General features: G+C 44.3%; 1 protein-coding gene across 5 annotated transcripts in view; it reads right to left on the reverse strand.

Annotated features, from left to right (window-relative positions):
• The window catches only part of IL37 (interleukin 37), a 164,504-nt gene that overhangs the window by 27,480 nt on the left and 110,440 nt on the right, over positions 1 to 26,584 (reverse strand). For 4 of the 5 annotated variants that reach the window (XM_050752964.1, XM_050752965.1, XM_050752966.1 and 1 more), the window contains 2 exons: positions 15,924 to 16,035; positions 7,122 to 7,213 (listed from right to left, as the gene is read on the reverse strand). The gene's annotated coding sequence lies outside the window, so the exon portion shown is untranslated. The remainder of the gene's footprint in view (positions 1 to 7,121; positions 7,214 to 15,923; positions 16,036 to 26,584) is intronic. The other variant, XM_050752968.1, reaches the window with a different exon arrangement.

A 26,584-nucleotide genomic window follows, 5' to 3' on the forward strand; every position in this document is an offset into this window, starting at 1 on the left:
GGAATCCTAAATTCCATGCTTACTCTTAGGGTCCTACCCCTGGAGGCTGAATCCTAGTCCCTAAACCCCCGCCGAATGGCTAAGATCCAGTTTCCAACCAGACAGGCCTACACTGAGACCTCAGCACTGCCCTTCTGTGGTTTCATCCTTAACTCATCCTTCGGGGTCCAGCTTAAATGTCTCTTCTCCAAGGAAGGCTATCCTCCTTCTGCCCCTCAGCACCCTCCATGCCTCCTCTATGCCTCCATGCCTGCTTTCCAACCCTGCAGAGGTGGAGAAGTTGCTAATCTGCTGTGTTGACATGTGCTGGGGCGCCTTGGGCCAGGAAGCAGGCTGGTGGTGTGCTGATAGCCCGTGGCTATGCCCACATCCATGCTCACTTCCTGAGCCCTGGCGGAGTAGGCTCCCTTTCCCTTATTGCAGCACTCAGAGGAAGGACGTGCTTCTTAGGACAGATCTGACCAATCTCTCCTCGTGAGAGAAGGCCCAGCCATCCTCCTGCCCTCTTTCTTTCTCCTGCCCCTGAGTAATAAAGGCACTTGGTCAGAGCCTTCCGGAAGGAGACCCAAACATCCACCACACATTCCCAGTTCCAACCGTCATCCACATGGCTGGCTGCGCAGGTAAACGCAGAGTCTATTTCACACACCCAACCATCTAGTATTGGATGGGAGGACACTAGAGTGACACTATTCTTCTGACTTGAGCCCAACCATTGGCCCCACCCAACCCAGATACCAGAAGAGCCCGTACTGGGATGTTATTGGATGCTTGTCCAGTCATGTACAAAGTTAGCCCTTTGTTATATAGAGTTAGTAACATACAGCTTCCTCTATAGGGAACCCAAGAGGAGAGAAGAGATACGTAGTAGGATTTAACCTGCAAATCCTCTGCTGAGCACCCTGCACTGCATACAGTGGGTAGCATGTGGTTGGTGCTCAATAACTATTGACTGATGGATTGAATACAGGTAGGAGTATGACGTAATCTAAGATCCCAGGGGTGGGGAGACCATACGCTTGGTTAGGGAGACCCAAAGTAGACCATGTGGCCGGGAGAGTCCCACACAACACTCTAGTGACAGTGCAGAAAGTTACTGTGGGAAATCTAGAAGTTTTTGGAGGTTGCTATTTCATCATAGCACTGTGCAGTCCAGCCCTTCCTGCTCCACCGACTGTCGGGAAAAGCTTTCTCTTTTCTTTCTAGTCAGGCAGCTCTCGAAGTGCTCCACTCTCTCAGCTGCACCAGGTGTCCTCCATCCAGGTGTGGAGGATGCTTGCCGGCTGCTTGTCTGCTGACTCATCCTTTGGTTTCACTTGGAAAACCTACCACCAACTGACCTCTTTCCAAGCATCAGCCTCCTCATTTTCTTAATCCCTTAGGTGTGATCTCACCTCCACACAGTAGATTGCCTCAAGGCCCAATTCCAATATGAATAAAAATGATTCTTTTGTCATTTTCCAATCTTCCTTTTAAAATATTATTTTATAATTCTCTTTAAGAGGATCACCTAAGTGAAGACTATTTTTACCTAAGAAATGTTAAAATGTAAAGACATGGTTGTAATCGGGGGATTCCTGTTAAAATGGCTAGCAGACAGAAGTCAGACGACAGGCTAGAAATACGTGAAGAGTGGTTGCCTTTGAAAGGCAGAGATGGTAATGATTTTCTTCCATTTTTCCACGCTTTCCAATTCTCTATAAAGGCCTTAATATTACTTTGATAACCAGGACCTCTGATAACCTGCCCCCACTGAGTAAGGACTTAGCTGAGAAAGTCAGCTTCATGGGAACTAAAAGGAACCAGGCAATACACAGTTCCCAGTGCCAATTGTCAGGTGCGCAGGTCTGAGCTTCCCTGGGTGTGGGAGGAAAGAGAAAGAAGAGAGAAACTCCAAGATCCAAGAGATCCAGCAAGAAGACTGGAGTCTGAGGACCCAAAAGCTGAATGGCACAGTTAGCAACTAATGTGCTGAAGTTCCGTGGCCTCTGGGTCTCTTGACAACTCGGCAAAGACCCACAGAAAACTATCTCTGTACCCTACCTGTGGAAGGGGAAAGTGCTTAAGATCATTTACAGGACAGCCACCTGGACCTCGAGTGGCTTACAGTTCCTTCATCCAGAGGGTCTTCATTTAGTACATAACAGGTGCTAAGCTGGGTACTGGAGACATGACAGGGAACCCATCCACCATGGCTCTGTTCCTGTGACATTCACATATAGGGAAAGCCGGCAAAGGGGAGGGATCGAGGAGAACTTGTTAGGCAGAGAAAATACCCAAGGGTAAGGGAGAAGCCAGCCTGTTCTGAGCACACACAGTGGTTCCATCTGGCTGGGCCTCAGTGCCAGGTTGGACTAGAGGTGGGGCTGAGGAGCTGTCACAGAGCATTCTGGACACAGATGTCACATAGTCCCTCAAGGTCAGGGTCCTTAGGCATGGCAGCATTCCTTTGAGTTTTCCCTTTTGTAATGTTCCCATTCATGACAATGTGGAAGAGGGGTCCTTGCAGAGAAGGGCTGGGTTGGGAGACCAGTTAGGAGACTAAGCTGTGAGCCAAGGAAAATGAGGAACACCTGAACACTGGGGCAGATGCAGGGCCCAGCGAGAAGCAGATGGCTCCCTAAGGTTTTAAGTAGGTAGAATCAAGGCAGCTGGTACAGATCTTCTATTACATATAAACTGGGATAAGCCATCTGCTCCAAGACAAAAGAGTAGGCAGAAAACAAGACAAGACAGAAATGGAATTAGAACAAACCTGGGAGGAATGTGGAGTTAGGAGTAGAGAGTCCGACACTGGCTGCAATCATAAAAATGTAAAACAAACAAAAATTTGCTAGGTGTGCTTACTTAGAAATAATTAGCTGTCATATTAAGTTCACTTGTGTTATGGCTTAAATGTGTCCCCCAAAGTTCATGTGATGTGTTGGAAGCTTGATCCCCAATGCAACAATGTTGAGAGATAGGACCTTTAAAATGTGATTAGGTCATGAGGGTTCTGCCCTCATAAATGGATTAATACTGTTATCACGACAGTAGGTTCCCGATAAAAGGATGACCTCTGCTCCCTCCCCTAAGCCCTCTTGTGCGTGCTTTCTTGCCCTTCCACCTTCTGCTATGGGATGATGCAGCAAGAAGGCCCTCACCAGATGCAGCTCCTTGATCTTGGACTTTCCAGCCTCCAGAACTCTAAGCCAAACAAATTTCTGTTGATTATAAATTACCCAGTCTTAGGTATTCTATTATAGAAGCACAAAATGGACTAAGATAATTAGATTCTCGTTTTTTATCAGACTGTGGAAGTGAAAAATAAAAATCAAATAAATAAATTAAGAGGGCTGGGTGCAGTGGCTCACGCCTATAATCCTAGCACTTTGGGAGGCTAAGGCGGGTGGATTGCCTGAGCTCAGGAGTTTGAGACCAGCCTGGGCAACATGGTGAAACCCTGTTTCTACTAAAATCCAAAAAATTAGCCAGGCATGGTGGCGTGTGCCTATAGTCCCAGCTACTTGGGAGGCTGAGGCAGGAGAATTGCTTGAACCCGGGAGGCGGAGGTTATAGTGAGCTGAGATAGTACCACTGCACTCCAATCCAGCCTAGGTGACAAAGCAAGACTCCATCTCAAAAAAAAAAAAAAGAAAAGAAAAAGAAAAAGAAAAAGAAATTAAGAGAAGGGCAGGTATTAACCCCAAATATCCCACCATGGGGACACATTAAAGTTTGCTTGGCCACTCCCCTAGTATAGTGTATGGAATGTCTTCAAGGACCCTCTGTTGTAAATACAAGGACCAGCCCTGCTGGACTTAATACATCCTGCAGGCTTTGAGATCCCTACTCTGTTGCCATCTTTCATAGGATTTGCAGACCAAATCCAAATACTTAAAATAACAACACTCACAAACATGCAAATCAGAGCAAAAAAGAAACTTCTAAAAGGCCCTGAAATTATGCTTTATGAGAGAAGACAATGGGGACCTGAGGATGGTGGAATTTTCTCTCTACGCATCTATGTTTCCAGGGCTCATTTTCTCGATAAACCTCAAATTGCTTTTAAAGTAAGGGAACAAGCAAACATTACATTGAAGAGAAATCAATTTTATAAAGAAGGGGAGATTTCCAGGGTACTTTTGCTTCCATGTTTTTCTTCCATGAATTTGTGTTTAACAGAAGATGCAGCAAAACACACAATTATTGCAAAATCAAGGAAATCCACTTCACAACATCCCTTGGTTTCCCAGGCCGGTGTCACAACTGAAAATACATATTGTGGCTAATTGTGTGTCACAAATTAGAATGACAAGGCAAGAAAAAAAAAACTCTCTGATTAACTAATAGCAGCCAACACAGACAGCCTGTGTGGCTCGACACTGCTGGTTTATAAAAGGTAGAAGAAGGAAACGGCTTCTGGACCACAACAGGAAGGGCCTCTGCTCTTAATGAATAAACAACATTTAAATTATTCTCCCCCATTTGCAAAGCATTTTCCCACTCATTATCTCATCTGACCACGTATTATTGTATCTGACCAAGAGCTTTTATACAAAATAAAGAATAAAAAATAAATATGGACCAGGCACAGTGGCTCACACCTGTAATCCCAGCACTTTGGGAGGCTGAGGCAGGTGGATTGATTGAGGTCAGGAATTTGTGACCAGTCGAGCCAACATGATGAAACCCCATCTCTACTAAAAATACAAAAAATTAGCCGGGTGTGGTGGCACACGCCTGTAATCCCAGCTACTCAGGAGGCTTTGCAGGAGAATTGCTTGAACCCAGGAGGTGGAGGTTGCAGTGAGCCAAGATCACGCTACTGCACTCCAGCCTGGGCAACAGAGTGAGACTCCATCTCAATAAATAAATAAATAATATGGAACTCTCTCAACACAATAATAAGACAAACCCCCAAATGTTTTAAATGGGCAAGAATATTTGAACAGACACTTCACAAGAGAAGATATGTAAATGGTCAAAAAGCATATGAAAAGATGTTCAACACCGTTAGTCATCAGGGCAAAGAAAACTAGAACCACAATGAGATGCCTCTGTACACCACTTAAATGTCCAAATTAAAGAAAACAAGTTTTAGCAAAGCTGTGGAGCAACTGAAATTCTCGTGTATTGCTGCTAGAAAAACAAAATGGCGTAACCATCACAGATAATTTTTTGGCAGTTTCTCACAAAGGTAAACATACACTTATTGATATGACAATTCCATTCCAAGAGAAATGAAAACATAAGTCCACACAAAGACTTGTACCTGGGTGTTCATGGTAGCTGTATTCATAGTTGCCAAAATCTGGAAACAAATCATACGTCCATCAGCAATGGAATGGATACACAAATTGTGGTACACATATACAATAGAAAACTGCTCTGCGATGGAGAGAAAATAACCACTGACAAACACAAAAACATGGACAAAGCTCAAAGACGTTATGCTGAGCAAAAGAAGCCGGACACAAAAGACTGTACAGTGCATGATTCCATTCATATGAAACCGCAGAAAGGGTCAACTGAAGGTGCAGAGGCAAAAAGTAGATCTGTGGTTGCCTGGGCATGGGGTGGGAGGTTGACTGCAAAGAGGCATAAGGAAATTTGGGGGTAGATGAGGGGTGATGGAAATATTCTATGACTTGATTTGTGTATTAGTTTCATAAGTTATATATGTGAACCCAACAGTGTCTGAGACAGCCCTCAGTCAATCTAGAGAGTTTATTTTGCCAAGGTTAAGGATGCACCCGTGACCCAGCCTCAGGAGGTCCTGACAACCTGTGCCCAAGGTGGTCGACGTACAGCTTGCTTTTATACATTTTAGGGAGACATAATACATCAATCAATACATGTAAGGTTTACATTGGTTCAATCTGGAAAGGTGGGGGAACTTGAAGCAGGGAGCTTCCAGGTTACAGGTAGATTATTATCAATAGAAAGGAACGTCTGGGTTGTGATAAGTGGTTATGGAGACCAAGGTTTTATCTCATAGATGAAGCCTCCAGGTAGCAAGCTTCAGACAGAATAGATTGTCAAAGTTTCCCATCAGACATAAGGTTTCTGTTAATGTTAATGCCAGCTTTTCCTGAATTCCAAAAGGGAGAAGGATATACTGGGGCATGTCCAACCTTCCCTTCCATCATGGCCTAAACTAGTCTTTTCAGGTTAACTTTGGAATGCCATTGGCCAAGAGGAGGGGTCCATTCAGATGGTTAGGGGGGCTTAGAATTTTATTTTTGGTTTACAGTGAAGACTTATCAAGCCGTGCACTTAAATAAGTATGCTGTTAAATGTAAACTATACCTAAATAAAGATTATATTAAAAGAAATTAATGCAGCTAACAGTGACCCCTGGCAAAATAAAATAGTGTATATGTACGTACATATACATGCAAAGAAATGAGTTGAAACTAGAAGGATGCCAATCAAATGATAACATGGTCACCTTGGGGTCAGAGTACATTTGGGGATGAGGGGAGCTGTAAAAGCAGACTTGGACCTTTTCTTCTCCAAGTACTGTGTCGTTTGAATTTTGGAAAGAAAAAAAAAACTCAGAAGGAGGAGAAGGAGCAGGAGGAGAAGAAGATGGATCTTAAGTGATTTGCCCGGGAGCACCTTACGAAGGTGAGATTCAAGTCTAGGTCTAAGCTTTCTAATTCCGTGAGTGGGGGGTGACCCACATCCAAGAGGAAGCTCAAAAGGAAGATGTTCTCCATCACCTCTTGCTCATCCTGACAGCATGCAAAACCACATCCAATGCAGCTCAGAAAACTCCAAAATTGCCCAATTTCATTGGGAACACTTAATGCTGTGGTTTCCAATTTCAATTGTAAAGTAGCTATGTATGCCAATTTTACCATTAACTTCTCAGAAATGGAGAGAGCTCTCTTCCCGCCTCCTCCCTCTCTGCTGCGGCTTTGGTGAAACGTGCACTCAGGCTCCCCTGTCTCAATGATCTCCAGTAAGTACACATGAGCAGAGAGGCCTCAGCTCCGCTCTTCCTGGTCCCACCAGGGTTGACTCTTTGAGAATTCTAGAACGCCACATCCTAGGCCCCCCAAAGAAATCCTGCATCTTACCCCCGGAAATGTGAATCATAGCAAATTTCAAATCAGCTGTTGTTTAATACTCACAGACTGGGCACATCCAAAAACATGTTTTCAGTTTTACAACAGTGCCTGGTGCATATCAGCACTATTTGTGGAAGCCATAAATCGACACGGAGCTGAAACACAAACAAATGCCAAAGTGCTTTTATAACACTTGATTTTCTTTCTATTTCTTTATTCAGTTTAGTTTTGTTTTGCTTAACTCTAAACTCACCAGCCAGAAGCTCCCTTGAAATGTGGGTATACAGCCACTAGGTGGCAAGAGAGAGTCTCCTGCCTGGAGGGAGGACCGCCACTCTGTCCCCGGGTCAGGCCAGGGCCACCCCGCTACCTGCAATTAGCATGGGGCTTTATGAACCACGGCTTTCTAATAAACACAGGATCTGTTTGATAGAGACTCCAAAACAGGCCTACCTAGTGATGAAAGGCTGAACTTCAGAAGAAAACCTTCATGGCAAACATCTTCAGAGATGTTCCCAACTTAAGGTTCTGAACACAGACACTTCCCCAGAAAGCCATTGTTTCTCAGCCCCGGGAGCCTTGCTTTGCTTTGCTTACAGACTTGCTGTTCTTAACTCACACTACAGCCAAGATAACATCTGTCTCTTCTCTTACCCTCTATTTCAATATAAAGGACTCCTCACTCTTGTTGCTTCCTATATAGGCTACCCCTCCACAGGGAGAAATAGCTGATTTAACAGCAGTCAATATCCCAAATCTGGAACAGGGAGAATGGAAGCATTGAAAAATTGGCGAATTTAGGCCGGGCACGGTGGCTCACGCCTGTAATCCCAGCACTTTGGGAGGCCGACGTGGATGGATCACTTAGGAGTTCGAGTCCAAGCCTGGGCAAAAGGGTGAAACCTCATCTCTACAAAAAAAAAAAAAATCCCAGAAATCAGCCGGGCATGGTAGTGCACACCTGTAAGTCCCAGCTACTCAGGAGGCTGCGAAGGCAAGATTGCTTGAGCCCTGACGTCGAGGCTGCAGTGAGCCGAGATCACACCACTGCACTTCAGCCTGGGCAACAGAGTGAGACCTTATCCCAAATAAATAAATAAATTTAATTTAATTAGAGGATTTAAGGATTTTCCTACACACACCTTCTTATTTTCTCTGGCCCTTTCTGACTACTCTCCCTAACTCCCTGCTCATCTGGTCTCCCAGAACTACTCCAGAAAAAAAAAGGTTGGGGACTAAAGGAAAGCCGGTGACAGTGCCAGCATGACAGATGACAAAGCCTCTGCCTGACCAAACCTTAGGTCCCTGAACTTTCTCCGAACCCTATCTGTGGACTTACCTACAAAAACCAGTTTTAGCAAAAACCCTCCTAAGCCAGTTTATCAAGATCCCCTTACCCTCAATATCCATCTGATTGGATTCTTCATCCCCCACCAGTCCCCAGTGATGTCTGATCACCAGGCCTTTCTTCAGCAAGAGTCGTTAGAGAGTTCAGCCAGGACGCCCCCTCACCCCGATATGCCCTTTTAGTAATTCTTCATCCACAGGTTCCCATCCTGTCCTAGGCTCTACATTCCCATTTACCCATGCTGCATTCGGAATTGAGCCCAGTTCTATGCTGAGGTCTCACTTCACCTCTCACCACAGTCCTGAATAAAATTGGTTTTCACGTTTAAAAACTGTCCAGCTCTGGTTGTTCCTTGACGCGGGGTAATTTTTATTCTATGTGACAGTTTGCCTTACCTCAGCCTACACCCCTCAAAGCTGCAACTCTATGTTCAAGAACCAGACAGCCTTTTCCAACAGATAGGAAGAGGCTGCCCTGGTGAAAAGGAAAAGGCTCTGGGAGGAGAGGAAGGAGAGAGCCCAAAGGCTGCCCCCTTCTCTAGACTGAGCTCTGGGATGGGTGGATGGTAAAACCCAGAAATATTTAGACATCTGAGGATAAAGAGGACTTTGTTTTGCTTCCACAGGGACCCCAAGGAAACTGCAAGCCCTCCAGAGACTAAAAACAGCAGAACAGCAAGAAGTGGCAGCAAAGGTCTGGGCAGAATCATCCTATGGGGGCACAGACACGTACAGAGTCCCCTGTGACCCCAGGAGAGTTTATAAGAAGATCCAGAGGCTGTCCTATTCCATATCTCAGCAGAGAGAGGCCCGTGAGCCTAAAAGCTGATCATCAGGACAAGAAGGACACGAAAGGTCCTGCAGTGTGAACTACGGGGAGCAAGGCCAATCACCAGACACCAGACCGGCCAGACACAGCTCTGCAGTTCCCCAAGACCACCACAGACCCATCGCCCCTCACCAACAGCTCCAGGCTACATAGACCCCTCCACTTCCTGGATGTCCTCAAAGGAGAAAGGGGAGGCAGGAGTGGAACCCTGACTCGGTTCAGTTGAAACAAAATGACTGCACTATTGTTGAATTGCTGAAGTTTACCTGAAAGAAATGAGATTAAGTTTTCGGCCACAACGCAAAACAAGAAACAAGGCTTCAACCGAGATTAAGGTGAGTTATAGGAAAATGTGCTCCCTTGAAGGACCTGTGAAATGTGTTCGCTATGAGAAAATGACCAGAATTCACGTTCTTAGCTGTGGGACTCAGGCTGACTCCAGTTTCTGGAGCTTGCACAAAGGGCAGGGAAACCCCTGTTTCAGGCACAGTGATTTCAATGTTTAAAAGAAAACAGGTGGGCCCTGGCGATCACAGTATCATTTCATAAGTTTACATCTCTGTGAGGCAGGTAGTGTAATCCACATTTGGCAAAGGAGGAAACTGAGGCTGAGAGCAGTTAAATGGCCTCTCCAGTGGGGCCCAAATGTTGGAGAACAGAGCTTTAACTGAATCCAGCAATTCTATACTTAGAACTGACTCTCTCTTTATTATATCTCACTACTACCTTGATAGTTAAAACATTTAACTTTTTTCAATCAAAAAATAACAATAATTTAGGCATAATGACTACTATGTCATTTAATTTCTTGCTGATATTTTCAATATTCCATGCCAGGATTAATTTCAGCTCCTAAAGAGCTAACCATGGCATCAACTCCCAACAACCATCCTCCCAGAAATGTTTTCCCCTTTCTTTTGTTCTAGAGTGGCACTGCCCTGTATGGTGACCACTTGCCACATGTGGCTATTGAGCACTTGAAACTGGCTTGTCAGAATTGAAGTGTAAAGTGTAAAACACATACCAAATTTCAAAGAAGTGGCACGTAATAAAAAATGTAAAATATCTCATTAACAACTTTTATATTGACTGTGCGTTCAAATGATAACATTTTGAATATATTGGATTAAATACATGGATGATGCTCCAACACCCACAGTCCCTTATCAAGTCTCCGCTTCACATTCTTGCACCTCTGACTTGGAAATAGCACTGGCGTCTAAGAGCCTATTAATGTCATCGATAGGTTCTTGGAAACCACAATTTTTTTTAAAAATGACATATAAGAAAACGAATAACATTGAACAAAATGACATTATTCCAGGATCTGCTGCACATTGTTTCACTTTTGGAAGTCAGTCTCCAAAAACCTATTGGTGACATTCAGTGAGAACTTGCTGTCCTTCCTGTTTGCAGGTACCTGGGCAAGTTACTTAACTTCTCTAAGCCTGGTTTATGCCCCTGCAAAGAAGGAAGGATAATAATCACCAGTACTTAGTGATGCCGTAAGGAGAAAATAAAATAATAAATATGAAATGGCTGACAGTGTCCTTGTCACACAGAAGACGTGTGATCCACAGTAGCTGCTATTGTCTGCCTCACTTCACTAGTAACGGTCCAGGGAGGCCTGTAATGTGCATGATGCAGCACATTCACATGTTGGACATGGGTGAAGGGAAAGGCCAGGCTCATCTGAATACAACAGGATGCTTGTGATGTTTTGAGGCGGAATCAAGGACTAGTTATCCACAGTACGGATCAAATGAGATAAGGCATGCGAAAGACTTTGTCAGTAGTAAAGCATTACGCAATGCAGAGACCAGTTGTGGGTGATGATGAGTCAGACCCAGCTTCCCTCCGTGCCTGGCTGAAGTCACGCCATCCGTCTTGATGCCCTTACTCATCTGTATAGAGGGAGCAACTGAGGCCCCTTCCAATACTGAAATCCTTTATTTCTGCTACTTTAGAAATATCCACATTTTTGGTAAATTCAAATGATCAAAGGATTCCATTTCCTAATGTTCAAAACCAGCCCCAGAAACATCTAAATGAATCAAACCAATAAAATATTTATTGTGTATGTTTTGATTGCTGAAACTTCTATTTTGGCAACACACACACACACACACACACACAGAGACAGAGAGAGAGAGAGAGAGAGAACCCATAAGCCTTCATCTTTCCTTGGATAAAAGAACCTTCCTGTCTGGCCGTTTAAGTCATGATTAAGTAAATGATTTCCAACTCGCCGTTTGTAGCAGTTCAGGTGGGTCCTTCCTGCGTGGCAGTGGCCCTCCTGACTTACGATTTCCTGTGTGTCAGTCTGTTACCATTGCAGCTTAAATGAGGAAACAAGAACAAAACGACCTCCGACCCCAAGAGACTATTGGAGGCAAAGGCTTCAGTCCCCAGAATCTCACACGTGGGGAGCCTGAGAGTCCAGCCCTGACCTTTTCTCCAGTAATAACACAAGAAACAACCGGCGCTGGCTTTATTTTGGATACAAAGAGCGTGCTTTTCCCTAAATCTTCCTTTAGTCGGGGCTACCCCTTCATGGACACCCCGACATCCGTGGCTCCTGCTTGAGTCCCTGCTTCCATATTCCTGCACTTCTCACTTGAAATATCCCTGGAGTCTGTTAAGCAGCCATGTTTGGAAGTTCTTGGTGTGAAGGCGGATGTGTGCATGTCCTCTCTCTCAGCAGGACACAAGCTCCCCGAGATCGGACGGTACGCCTCCACGCCCCTTCCCAAGCCTCCCCAGCAGCACTGAGCATGTGAGGGGAGCTGGGGCCCAGGCCATGATGGGAAGCACTCTCTGCCTAAAGACTAGGGTGCTATACCCTCAACTGTGGGAACGAGCCCCAGCTCTGGTGTCTGCCTCAATTCTTCCTCCTGGACAGTCAACATGAACTCCTCACCCCCTTATCCACTTTGCATAAACTGAAAATAACAAACCCAGGGCTCCTTCTGTCATAGGAAAGGGGTTTTTCGGGTTTTTTTTTTTTTTTATAAGATTAAACAGAGATGATTCAACACACCCAGGATATAACACATGGGCTATGAGTCAAGGCTGGGCATTGCTCTGGTCAGCCTGGTTGTTTGGGCCCCCTTAGCAGGGCTCTCTCCTGAATCTGCCCCCTCAGCCTCCCCATCACCACGGCATGTCCAGCTATGGGTACAAGGCCAGTAAATGGGGAAGGGGGTCAAATGACATAAAGATCCCTTCCCCGTCCCAATGAAATATATTTGGATAACAGACAGCATTTTCCCCCTGTGTGTCTTGCCCAGGGCCCAGAGCCTCCACTTGTTAGAGGCAGAGAGAGAATGGAGAGCCCCTTCATTAGATGGAGGACATCACAGATGGGCAAGCTTGCACTGAGGCCTAGCCTTGAAACAGCAGCACCTGCCGGCACCTGTGGTCTGGGGACAGGGTCACAGGATAGAGGGGCCTCCTAAGCCTTTTATCTCTATGTACTAAGTACAACCCATTTTCTCACCTCACAGAGCCAGGTCAGCGTCTGTGAGGTCCTGGTGGCAAAAGGAGAAGTGCCTGCCCGCCTGCCTGCGGTGGGGTGCTTGTGCTTGCATTCCTGGGAAGGTGTTGGTTAGCTCTGCAATAGGCCCCTCTGACCAGCTCACCCTCTACCTGCACACCTCAGACCCAGCTGCAAAGAAGATCCAAGCACTGATGGGACCCTCTGGTAGCCTGACACATGGGCAGCCCCAGATTCCTCTCTCATCTGATCTGTCATAGAGGGCTCCCCAGTTGAGAGTCCTCAAAAACACAAATCTGATTGACAAGCTGCCTCCCTGTCTGCCTTCAGCTAGTCTACCTGCTGCTGCCTTCAGGTTTCCTCCCAGCGTAGCTTGGACTCGCCTTGGATTGCCTGATATGGCAGGTGCACTGCTCTCACACCAGCCAATCATCTGCTGCTATAGAGCCTAAAATGAACCCGGAGAGCGTAGGAGCCTGGTCAGGTCACCAGCAGTCCATAGGGTTTGTAGTCCTCTGATTTTCTACCACCTCGGCCTCCACCGTCACTACCATGACCACTTTTGACCCCCACGCCCTCTGCTGGGATTTCCTATAACCACACAGCTTCCTGACCTCTTATTCCCGCTTTTGCTCTCTTCTCCAAGAGCCAGCTCAATGGCTTGTGGGTACACCCCATCCCACTCTGTAAAGGGGCACAAAAGCCAAACCATTCCTTCCCAAAACTCTGGGACTAGAAAACCTAAAAACTGGCAAAAGTCCTTCCTTCCTCAGGGCCTCTGGGGTCTGGTCTCCTTGAAGGACCCTTCCAGGTGGCTTAGGACATGTTAAGTGGGCTCCTGCTAACCCCATGCCAGCATTCTCCCAACAGCTGATGACAGGCTACTCTGAGCCCAACTTGGGCACAGAGCAGAAAGGACAAGCAGCCTATGAGCCCCAGTGAACACCTCCAGTCGCTGTGTCTGTGTCTGTATCTTTGTGAGACGGTCATACCTAATATCTGCCACAATGATTTTCTGAGATCAACCCTGGTGTCAAGCTTCCTGAGCTGTAAGTCCCATAAACCACCAAAATGGTATGCTTGAAGAAAACTATTGATGGTAGTAGTATCTGGGCTGCAATATCTCTCTCAGCAGAGACAGAGCATTTTACTTTTCACAGTGAACTTTTTTGCACTGTTTAATTTCTTACTCTAAGCTTGTATAATTTTTTAAAACTAATAAAATGTCCTAGGAATTTCCATATTATACTATCCAATTTGCATACTCTGGGATTCCAGTTGTAGCACAAAAATCCTTATTCAACTATGCTGTAATTCATATACATGTGAAATACAGCCATGATGCTTAGAACCAAGATTAATCCAAGGGGATTTCCTCACTCAGCCAGTGTGCACTCAGCGCTGTGCTGTAGGGACACTGAAGTGGCATGGGCGGCACAAGCCCCTGTCCTTGTTGAAGTAGGAAGCCTATTCAGAGAAAGTGGCTGTGTCCTAATTCTTCGGGAGGCCCCAAAAGAAAGAGTGGGGAAAGTGGAGCTGCCTCAGAAGGGCAGATTTATTACTAGCACAAAAGGTCCCTGATCTAGGACACCCCCAGACATACTACTTAGATAGAGCCATCCTACTCTTCAACAGCACCTCTCTTTTGTACCTGAATTTAATTCCTTTGAAACACTATGAATGGGTATGTTATTTAGCTTGACATAATCATTTCACAATGTACACATAGATTGAGACATCACATTGTATACCGTAGACATATACGATTTTTATGTGTCAATTATGTATGCTTTAATAATGCTGAGTGGAGAAGAGTTTGAAACAACAAATTAAATTCTTAGGTTTCAAACCAACCTCCTCCTCTCCATCATGAGGTCAAACTTGGCCACCATATCCATTGCTTGGAGGGTTACTGGCCCGTGTTCCTTAATATCACATAGGATCATTTCCTTGGGGATGACTAGCCTAATATTCCAAGATTTCCTGGGGGGCTCAAGGCTCAAGACTTGGGCATTTCCTCTAAGACATGCCCACACATCTCCAAGGAAAATGCTATATGTTCTCTTTCTCTACCTTTCCACCCCACCTCCACCTGGACGATCCTTTGACTGCTGCAGTTACCGTGACTAGCTAGCTCCTCCAGTTCTCCCAGCAGAGCTGTTCAAGGAAAGTAACACTCTAGGAAGCCATTTGGCCTCCACATGCCCTCAGCTGAACTACAGGTCTGGGTAGGGAAGGCAAGATGCCCCAGAGACGTCACCCGGGGGAATGGCAGGGCAGGCATCGGAATGGGTGCCACGGCATCTCCCGGCACTCTCTCTATCCTGTAGTCCCCAAGCTTGTCCTCAGAATGTCAACCAATAATCTGGAGCTGTTTTTCCACGTAAGTGAGGCCCCGGAGGCCCCCTACCAGCCCACTAGTGCTTCTGCTCTGCCTGGATTAGGCAGAATCAGAAACCCAGCCCCAGTGCGAGTCACCCCCAACTCACTGCTAGTCATCCTTTACATAGCAGTCTTGATGATGAAAATGCCATTGTACCCCCAGAATTACATCACGCTGGGAGTGTTTTCCTAAGCACGCTATCCCTAGGGCCTCATTTCCACTCTCAAGCTCCATGCCCCATTGTCATTTAGAAAAGTTGGAAACTATCAGGAGAATAACTCAATAAGTCATTCTGCATCTCATCACTGTCAAAGGACAGGAACCCCTGGAAAAAACAAATATAGGAGAGCATGGATCTGGGAATTGAAGAAGCTGCTATAATCTTGGGCAGCCGCTACCTATGAGCATGCACCCCTTCAGATCAGGCTTGGCATAGGATGACAATACTTGCCAAGCACCATGACTGTTAATGTAATTTCTTCAGACTCTGTCTTCCTTACACTGCTCCAGGCCCTCAGGGGCCCATGACTATGCAGAAATGACCTGGCCCTGGAGGCCTGGAGTAGGGTCATTTGCTGAGTAGGAAATGACAAGGGAAGGCAGGTGAGCCATGCCGACGCAGCCGTTCATAAGCCAGGCTCTCTCAGATGCCTTCCCTCCGCTCTCCCACTCTGCACTCCTTCATTAACCCTGCTCTCATTGAAATTCCTAGAACCACCTTAATCCTCATGCAAAAAAAAAAAAAAAATTAGTCTGAGTCTTCATGGGTTCTTAAGACCGCATGGCTTAAACCCTGTTCAATTCCATTACCTCCTCTTCTTTGATGTTGCCTGGTGCTGTCCAGGGCCAGGCTGGTCTCCATTGGGTCCTCAGCCATCTCTGCTGGCTCCATTCGGATCTGCCCTCCAGAGTTCAATAATCCCTAGAAAGGATTAGTGTTTGCTGGTTTGCATTTATTTATTTATTTATTTATTTATTTATTTATTTATTTGAGATAGGGTCTCACTCTGTCATCCAGGATGGAGTGTGGTGGCACAATTATGACTTACTGCAGCCTCAACCTCATAAGCTCAAGCAATCCTCCCACCTCAGCCTCTCAAGCAGCAGGGACTATAGGTGCACACCACCACATCTGGTTAATTTTTTTGTTTGTTTGTTTGTTTGTTTGTTTGAGACGGAGTCTGGCTCTGTCGCCCAGGCTGGAGTGCAGTGGCCCGATCTCAGCTCACTGCAAGCTCCGCCTCCCAGGTTTGTGCCATTCTCCTGCCTCAGCCTCCTGAGTAGCTGGGACTACAGGCGCCCGCCACCTCGCCCGGCTAGTTTTTTGTATTTTTTAGTAGAGACGGGGTTTCACTGTGTTAGCCAGGATGGTCTCGATCTCCTGACCTAGTGATCCACCTGTCTCGGCCTCCCAAAGGGCTGGGATTACAGGCTTGAGCCACCACGCCCGGCCTGGTTAATTTTTTTTTAATTTTTCATAGAGACAAGGTCTCCCTATATCACCCAGACTGGTCTTGAATTCCTGGGCTCAAGAGATCCTCCTGCCTTGGCCTTCCAAAGTGTTGGGATTACAGGTGTGAGCCACTGCATCCAGCCCTATTTATTTTTAATTTGGATTCCAAAGATTCCTCCAGTGGCATCTTACTTTGGAAATAAATTACAACAATAATATTTATCAAGCATTTATCAAGTCCTTACTACATGTGAAGCCCTGTAGGAAGTATCCTATGTTGTTTATCACTTATATTCCTAACAACATATTCCATAAGGTTGAGGTTCTCATTATCCTCATTTCACTGACAGAGACTTGCTCCAGTCGTAGGGTAGCATGTTCCAGGTATATCGTCCAATCAAGTTTGCTATTGTTTCCCTACTGATGTGAGTCTGTGATGTCTATCAGTTACTAAGAAATCCACATGTTCAGCCACTGCCTGGAGGGTCATCCCAAGAGTATATCAAATTAAAGTTCAGGCATATCCAAACTTTAATTCATTAACTCCTCTTACATCACTGCCCTTCCATTCCAAAGCAAACCAATATAGCTTCTCATTCCCCTGGTTTCCTTGTGGTGTTGAATAATGTAACTTCAGTGGATCAACCTAAAAGTCTCAGAATTATCCTCAACTTTGCTTCCTCAGCCCCCACGTGCATCCAGTTGGTCACTATGTCCATTCTGATTCTACTTTGAACGTATCTCAACTACCTCCCTTCCACTCTGTTCCCACCACTGCTACCTTATCTCAGGGCCTCGTCATTTCCCCCCAGCCTCCCTGTCTCCCTGCCTTGAGCCTAGACAACTCCAGTCCTTTCTCTACCACAATGCAAAACATGAACTTGCTAAAATGCAGATCTGATTTTGTCACTCAAATTTCCCTACTAGTAGGCAACTACTACCCAAGGTCCTTCCTAATCTGGTCCTTTCCTGCTTTCCCAGCCTGATCTCTCATCACCTTCCTGCAGAGACCCTGCCTGAAGGGCTTCTGCCGGACATTCCCCATCTCCCCTTGTCTACCACTCTTCCTTCAAGATTCAATGCAAGTAGTAGCTTCCCAGAAATGTGCTCCCCTTGGCCAGGCACAGCGGCTAATGCCTGTACGCTTTGGAAGGCCGAGGTTGGAGGATAGCTTAAGGCCAGGAGTTTGAGATCAGCCCAGTCAACATAGTGAAACCTCATCTCTAAAAAAGAAAAACAAAGTGTTTCCCAGCGCTCCCAGACTCAATCACTTGGCCCTCTTCTTGGTGCCATGCACATACCTCCATCAGGCATTGGTAACATTATCATCATTATCAAGTATTTTCTTCTGTCTTCCCTAAAAGTACTGTGCACTTCTTGAGATCAGAGACCATGTCTTACTCAACTTTATATTTCCAAAGCTTATCATAGTAGGATAAGCACTGCATAGTAGAATCAAATGCACAGCCCTCTTCCTTGAGGTTCACTGGCCCAGTCTCTCCTATGTTGTAAGTCAACCAGATTGTGTCCGGCTTGGCAATGACTCTGAAAGTCCTAACTCCTCTCCTCCCCTCCTCTCTATACCTGAGCTAATAGTTAAGCCTGGAGTAGATGTCAGTAGTATGCATCTCTAAGTAAGTTCAAATTATTTCTTGGGCATATCCCTTTCAGTAAATGGCTCAGTACTTCTCCACACTATACAACTCAATATTTTTGTAGAATTCAGACCATTTTGCAACAAAATTAGATATGGCCTTGAAATAGGTCAAACTACTATAGACAACAGCCTACTCTCCACAAATTGTACACCTACCAGCTTTTCCAACCAATAGTCTAAAACATGGGAAAGTTTCTTTAAAACTGTAAATTGATATTATTAACTTTTTTTTTTTTTTTTTTGAGACAGAGTCTCACTCTGTCACCCAGGCTGGAGTGCAGTGGTGCGATTTTGGCTCACTGCAACCTCCACCTCCTGGGTTCACGCCATTCTTCTGCCTCAGCCTCCAGAGTAGCTGGGACCTGCCACCATGCTCGGCTAATTTTTTGTATTTTTAGTAGAGACGGAGTTTCACATGTTAGCCAGGTTGGTTTCGATCTCCTGACCTTGTGATTCGCCCACCTCGGCCTCCCAGAGTGCTGGGATTACAGGCATGAGCCACCACGCCCAGCCTGATATTATTAACTCTTATTTTAATACATTCCTGTGAGTCAGGATCAGTTGGGACAGTTTCATGAGGGATGAGTGATTTCCAACATTATGAAACAGAGAGTGCTTTGCTCCATTTATCTTCTTAGAAAACTACATTTTAATCACTTGATTTTATTTTGAAGACAAACTAGATTCATATTTATAGAGGACAGAAGAATAAGCATTTTTCCACACATCATAGATTTTACCGTCATATTCTCAGAAAGGTCTTACAAAACAAATGGCCATGCTGTTTGATTATTGCCAGAAATAGTAGCTTCAGAATAACTCTTCTAAAACCAAAGCCATCGTTTATGAAGGTATCTCCAAATATCCGATAAGCCTATAACTAAAGCTAAACCACCAACTAAAGTATTAATGAAGGAATGTAAAACGAGATTCTTCTATGCGTGAGAAAAATTCTCCAAGTGTTAGCCTCATTATCAAGAGTCTACATCAACAAAATTCCTGTCCTCAGTTCCCTACACTGAAGGTAAATCTGTATTTGGGTAAATGATGCAGCTATAAGTCCCCAGAAATAACGTCATGATAAAGTCCCACCTGAGCATGAGGGGGACCACATTCTTACATTGTTTAAAAATGGAAGATTTTGTCTTTGCACCTTTCCCTGCTGTTTTTCAGCCCCCAGGGGAAGGTTCCATGGTCCTTCACATTGCACAACCCTACTTTTGTTACGGTTCATGATCTCCTGGTTCCACTAGAAAGAAAGAATGAATGGCCCAGAGGTGGAATATGTCCATTTAAATACTGTTTACTTTCAGTCAATAGTCATTTATTAAGCGCTCACTGTGCCATGAGGAATGAGCAAATAAAAAAGAAATGACCCAACCCTTCAGGAGCTCTCAGGGTCTAGAAAAGAGGAAAGGCAGAGACGAAGTCAAAAACTGTGGCACAGATGTGATCAATAATATAATGGAAGTAGGAAAAACAAAAAGCGTAATCAAAGAAAATGGGAGTAACTCCAACTGGACATTGTCTTGGAGTAGATGGGGTGCTGAGACAGGAATTCAATAGCAGAAGATGTATGAAGTAGTTATTCCAGGCAGAGAGAATGATTTGAGCTGACAGAACACGGAATTTGAATCAAGAACGGTGAGTAGTAGCCCAGAGTATGCACTGCAGTGTGGTGGAGGATAAAGATGCAAAGGTAGAGGAGAGTGTGGAGGGCTTTGAATTCCGGACTCAGCAGTTTGTGTGTCATTCTGCATGATAGCAACTTTTTATAATTTAGGCCTCCGCTAAATTTTTGTAAATGTTCTGCATAAACTTAAAACTAGTATATATTCTCTAATTCTTAGGCACATATCCAATATATGTTCATTAAATCAAACTTCTTCATTGCATTAAGTTTTTTCATTGTGTTTTGTCTGTTTGACCTTTACATAATCGAAAGAAGTAAGTTGAAATCCCTCTGCAATTATGGATTTATACATTTTTCATTAGTACCATACTAGTTCTGTTTCATTTAAATAGTTATTTGAGGCCAGGCACCATGGCTCACGCCTATAATCCCAACAATTTGGGAAGCTAGGTGGGAGGATCACTTGAGCCCAGGATTTTGAGACCAGCCTGGTAACATGGTGAAACCCTATCTCTACAAAAAGTACAAAAATTAGCAGGGCTTGGTGGTGTGTGCCTGTGGTCCCAGCTACTCAGGAGGCTGAGGCAGGAAGATAGCTTGAGCCTCAAGAGGTAGAGGCTGCAGTGAGCCGAGATCAAGCCACTGCACTCCAGCCTGAGCAACAGAACAAGATCCTATCTCAAAATAAATAAATAAATAAATAAATAAATAAATGAATAAATAAATGTAAATAAAATAAAACTATTTGATTAGGTATATACAAGTTTATAGTTGTGTCTTTCTGGTAAATTAAACCTTTCATCATCACAAGTTGATTCACAATAATGCTTCTTGTCTTAGAGCCTATTCTGATCAGTACTACTACAGTCACTAGAATTTTTTGATGTTGTTCATTAGTTTTCATCTTTTAATGGTGATTTAGTGTATCAATGATATTTCTGGACCTGTTTCTTCTACCTTTTTCTTTTCCACTTCTATTTGTCCTGCATTTTCTATGCTTTGATTTTCTCCTTCCAAACCTTTTCTTTTCTTTCTCTTTTTTTTTTTTTTTTTTGTTTTTTTTTTTTGTTTTGTTTTGTTTTTTGATTGAGATGTTTTTTGGTCGTTTTCTTATTCCATATTTTTCTCTTGACTGTTTCAGAAGTTATATTCTCTATTTCTATTTTTTATGGTTATCCTTAAAGTTTTTCACTGGGTAAGTAACAGTCAAAAATTAATATATTGACTGCCCCTAGAAGGATAGAAGGACCCTAGAACATTAACCTTCAAGTAATTCCTGAATCTTTTCCACATTTTAGTTTCCTAGTATTTTAATTCTGTCCTTTTCTTTATCCTCATCAACTCATTATTAATAGCATCATTGTCATTATTATCATTTATGCAGGCAGTTGTTTTTTTAAATTCACCTATAGTTTTAACAATTTCTTTGTTCACAATTCCTTTTTGCATCTCAGACCTTCCTTAGGGATTGTTTTCCTTCTTCCTAAAAATTGCATTTAAAAGTCCATTTAATGAATGCTTGTTGGTGGTAAACTCTCTCAGTTTTGTTTATTTGAAAACATTTTTATATTACCTTTGTTCCTTTTTGTTAATGTTGATATTTTGTATAAGGCAGAAATTTTCACCCTTTTCACCCTTATTCTTCAAAGATAGATTAAATACGCATTTTGAAAATACCATTTCACTGAATTGGGTTTCCACTGTTGTTGTTGAGTAGTCTGTCATTGTCATTTATTTCTAAGAAGTCTGACTTTTTTTTTTTTTTTTTTTTTTTGCTGATTTTAAGATCTTCTCTTTGTCTTTGTTTAGTATTATTATTACAATTTGTTTGTAGTATATTTATTTATCCTCCCCAATGTACACTGTTTTCTCTATTGGTAAAGTCATAGTTAGCGCTGGTTCTGAAAAATTCTCAGCCATCTCTTTAAATATTGCCTTGTTCATTCTCTCTATTCTCTTCTTTCAAAATTCCAGTTAGACCAATGTTAATTCTCATTCTACCCTCCCTATCGTTTAACCTCTCTTTTATAATTCCTGTGTACTTTTGTAAATTCCCATTTACTTTTTCTCTCTATGCTGAATTCTGATTAATTTCTTCAGAACTACCTTCTGGTTCATTAATCATTTCTCAGCTATTTAACCCATTCACTAACATATGTATTTCAACAATTATATTTTTTATTTATAGATTTACTTCATTTTCTTAAACCTGCCTAGTTTTATTTTTAAATTACGCCTTTCATTTCCTTAGATGTTTTCTACATGATTATATGTTATATCAACCCCTCCCTTGACTAAATGTGCAACCTTAGGCAATTGACTTTATTTCTCTGCTCCTCTGTTTCCTCATCTGTAAAATAGGAATAATTATTGTACCTCCTTCGTAGAGATATAAGATTAAATGAGTTCCTGTGTTCTTACCAGACAATGTCTTACTCTTACCAAACCAGTCTGGCTCTTTCTATCAGAGAGTGAAACATACACAGGGAAGTCAGTTACAAAATTAGAAGTGGAGGAGCAAAAAAGGGGAAGATCGTGTGACCCAGAGATCAAGAACTACAGAAAGCTGCTACTGCACCTGCAGGAGCCAAGGCTCCTCTGAGCTTCCACAGAGCCATGCAGCCACTCCAGTAGCCCCTGGTCATCTACTGGCCACTGTCCCTTTAGGAACCCTGCTCGTCTCAGTCCCATGCCTTTAACTCCACACTGTGAGAAGGCCACTTGGCCGGGCGCGGTGGCTCAAGCCTGTAATCCCAGCACTTTGGGAGGCCGAGGCGGGTGGATCACGAGGTCAGGAGATCGAGATCATCCTGGCTAACATGGTGAAACCCCGTCTCTACTAAAAATACAAAAAACTAGCCGGGCGTCGTGGCGGGCGCCTGTAGTCCCAGCTACTCGGAGGCTGAGGCGGGAGAATGGCGTGAACCCGGGAGGTGGAGCTTGCAGTGAGCCGAGATCGCGCCACTGCACTCCAGCCTGGGCGACAGAGCGAGACTCCGTCTCAAAAAAAAAAAAAAAAAAAAAAAAAAAGAGAAGGCCACTTAACTGTGACTGCCACTGCTACTGCCCATTTTGCATGTGCTGCCAGAGGCACTGCCAAGAACAGAATAGCTGCCTCTTCCTTTCCACCTTTTAATCTGGTGCAAATAAAGAGGGCACAGTAGGAGGGTGAGTGTGGAGCTGAGTCGGTATCTGGCACAATGTGCAAAATTCTTAGAACCTAGCACACAGTAAGTACTAGAGGCATGTTTGCTATTGTGGCAGTTTCATTCCATATTCAGTAATTCTAACAGCTGAAGCTTTAGAGCGCCCCAACTGGTGGTTATTGTTTCTGTTTACTCTCATTCATGTCACTCATGAATTTGATTGTTGCTCTGTGTGTTTGGTGACCTTTGACTGTGAGCTTGCACACGGTTGATCTTAGTCTGTGGGAGTTGTACTCTATGGCTAAATGGAAGAACTTGCCTCCAGAGAGGATTTGTGTCTGCTTCGGGTGGAAAGGCAAGGAAATGCCAACAACCTGAAACCACTTTAATATGCTTCAAAGGCCCCAGATGGAGGCAGGCCCCTGGGTTCAGCACCCCCTCTTATCACTGGCACATCATTAAAGAGGCCCATTGATTGTAATGCTGATATAAGTGTTTTCCCTCAGAGAGGAAGACTGGCTTTGATGTGTGTTTACCTGCTGCTCACCACCTCTCCTGCTGAAGCCCACTTGGAGTGGGTAGGGAGAGGGGGACAGAAAAAGGAATTTAGGAGATCTCCTTTTCTTGCTATTCATCCAGAAACGTATTTCAAAATGTGTTTTACCGAAGCCTTATTCGTTTTGAGTCAGGAAGACCCTACAGTGTCTACACTCAACCATGCTGCCAAAAGCAGTCATCTGTATTTTATGCAATAGACAAGGGAGGAACCATTAACCAATGGGGGCCAGGGGATGATGGGACCCAATCTCAGTTTTAGGTAGAAAACCAGCAATAAAGCAATCTGATTTTTTTTTTTTTTTTTAAGATAGAGTTTCACTCTATCGCCCAGGCTGGAGTAGAGTGTTGCAACCCCAGCTCACTGAAACCTCCACCACCTGGGCACAAGTAATTAATCCACCTCATCCTCCCAAGTAGCTGGGACTACAAGCACGCACCACCACACCTAGCTAATTTATTCCTTTTTTTTTTTTTTTTTTTTTTGTATTTTTGGTAGAGATGAGATTTCACCATGTTGCCCAGGCTGATCTCAAACTTCTGAGATCAAGCAATTTGCTCATCTTGGCCTCCCAAAGTGCTGGCATTACAGGCATGAGCCACTGCGCCCAGCCAAGCAATCTGATTCTTAAGTTAGTTTTCTATGTCTTTTAAAAATAAGAGTACAAGAATCACCATCCCCAGAAAGGTATGTGAATGGCAATCACATTCAGATTTTCCAGAAAAGTCCAAATTTCAAGTATTTAACCTCATAGTTCTCACATATGTATTTGTCAGAACTCTAATCCTAATTTGAGCTTGAGCAGATACAATTACTGTAAATATGGTCTTCATCAAAAATGTAATACACTGGCATTCTGGCTTATTAATCAGTTCCTTGTGAATCTGAGTATTGTTACTTAGACCACAAAGAATTGGATCCCTGACAGTTCAGTAGAAACAAGCACTACCTACGCAGGTAATGCCGCAGGCAAGCATTTGAACAGTGGTGTTCCCACCAAGGGCAGACACACCCCTGGCAGCCAGCCAGGCTCATTAACAACAACCCAGAGACTTGCTAAGGTCCTTCTAAGAATCTGATTTCATGAGTCACGCTCCATGGGCACACCCCAAATTTCTGTTTGTTTTGGAAAACTCAGTTACCCTTTACAAAGAATAACTCCAAAAATGATAATGAGAATAATTAAAGCTAGGTGTGCAAAAACAATTAACTTAGTACTGATGCTATCAGCGGATGTTGCCAACTAATAAATCTGTCAGTAGGCAAGTGAAGAAACGTGGCATGCTTTCAAACATAAATATAAAATGTTTAAGGAAGAAAACCTGATAGGCATAACTGCGCCCAATTGTTTTGGTTGCATTTCAAATGTCCTGGTCGCACTAATGCATATGTTTGACATGACAGGCAGCACCAGGAAGGAAAGGGAGAGGGCTTGGAAGGAGGAGGGTACAGCCCCAGGATGGGCAGCTGGAGTGAACTGGGAGACAAAGGCAGGATTTATTTCAGAGGCAGGGCCCACAGAACACTCATGGATAGGTGGGAAGGTGAGGGAACAGGCAGAAATCCAAGAAAAGGACTTAGATTTGTTTTATTTAAGCATTTGGGTAACTGGAAGAACATTTGGTAAGAACTGAGGGACTGGGGGAGGAATGGGAATATCAAGAGTTCTGTGTAGGACATGTTAAGTTGAAGGTGCTTACAGGACAGCCAGATTAAGTGTCAGGTGTGCAGTCAAAGATATGAGTCTGGAGCGGTACATCCTAAGCCGCTGCCCACACCAACACGGAACTTCCGGGCCACTCACTTGAGCTCTCCTAAATACTTTCAAAGTGTCATTATGTTAATAACCTATGAGCTTGAACACGAGACTCAAACCCCACTCCTTGACTTTTAAAGACCATTTCAAGGACTTGGCACTCCAGGGAGTCAACTAAAGATGCCTGGTCCTACCATCAACCTCCACCCCACTTTTTTTTGTTTGTTTTGAGACAGAGTCTCGCTCTATCACCCAGGCTGGAGTGCAGTGGTGCCATCTCGGCTCACTGCAAGCTCCGCCTCCCAGATTCACGCCACTCTCCTGCCTCAGCCTCCCTAGTAACTGGACTACAGGCGCCCGCCACCACGCTTGGCTAAATTTTTTTTTTTTTTTTTGTATTTTTAGTAGAGACAGGGTTTCACCATGTTAGCCAGGACGTTCCCGATCTCCTGACCTCGTGATCCACGCGTCTCAGCCCCCCAAAGTGCTAGGATTACAGGTGTGAGCCACCATGCCCAGCCCCTCCACCCCATTTTTTAAAGAAAATATTTCTACCTGTCCTAAGGCAGGGTCCTGCCCCACTCCCAGGCCCCTTTAGATCCCCAGTATTCCTCCTCCCTGAACCAAAACCCTCATCATCTTCCAGCATGGGTGGGGCCTCCATTCTTGCTTCTGGTCCCCTGATCTTCACTCCCAACTTGACCTGAGCCTCCTCTTAAGTACCAGTCACTGCTTTGTTTCTGGAATGAGAGAAAAAGACAGAGTGAGAGAGACAGACCAGAACTCTTGCTCACTCACAGCTGGGCTGGGCATCTGGGAGGATGGCTGTGTCCATGGGAACCCGGGAAAAGCCACACCCTTGGCACCCTGGTCGCCCACCTGTCTCCCTGGCAGATTCCCCACTGCTCTCTTGCACCCTCTACCAGGGCTAACCGGCCTGCTCACTCTCCCCAGCATGTCTTCCCACGCCCACTCTCTTTAATTATTACATTCCCTTCACATAAACTGCCCTTCTCTCCCAATCACCACATGTTCATTTCCCAACCAGCTGTCAAAGTCTGGCTCAAACTCATTCTTGAAAACGAAAAAACAAACAAACAAACAAACAAACAAACAAAAAGCCTATGATGGATTAAGAATACACTTCATTCCAGGAACGTGCTTATCTCCTCTAACTCTCACAACAACCACAGCAGGTAGGTGTTATCACACCCTACTCTCGGGTGAGAAAACAGGCTCAACAAGTGCAGGAGGACACAGCAAGTCAGTG

The sequence above is a fragment of the Macaca thibetana genome, chromosome 13, assembly GCF_024542745.1.
Source record: "Macaca thibetana thibetana isolate TM-01 chromosome 13, ASM2454274v1, whole genome shotgun sequence".
Lineage (NCBI taxonomy): Eukaryota > Metazoa > Chordata > Mammalia > Primates > Cercopithecidae > Macaca > Macaca thibetana.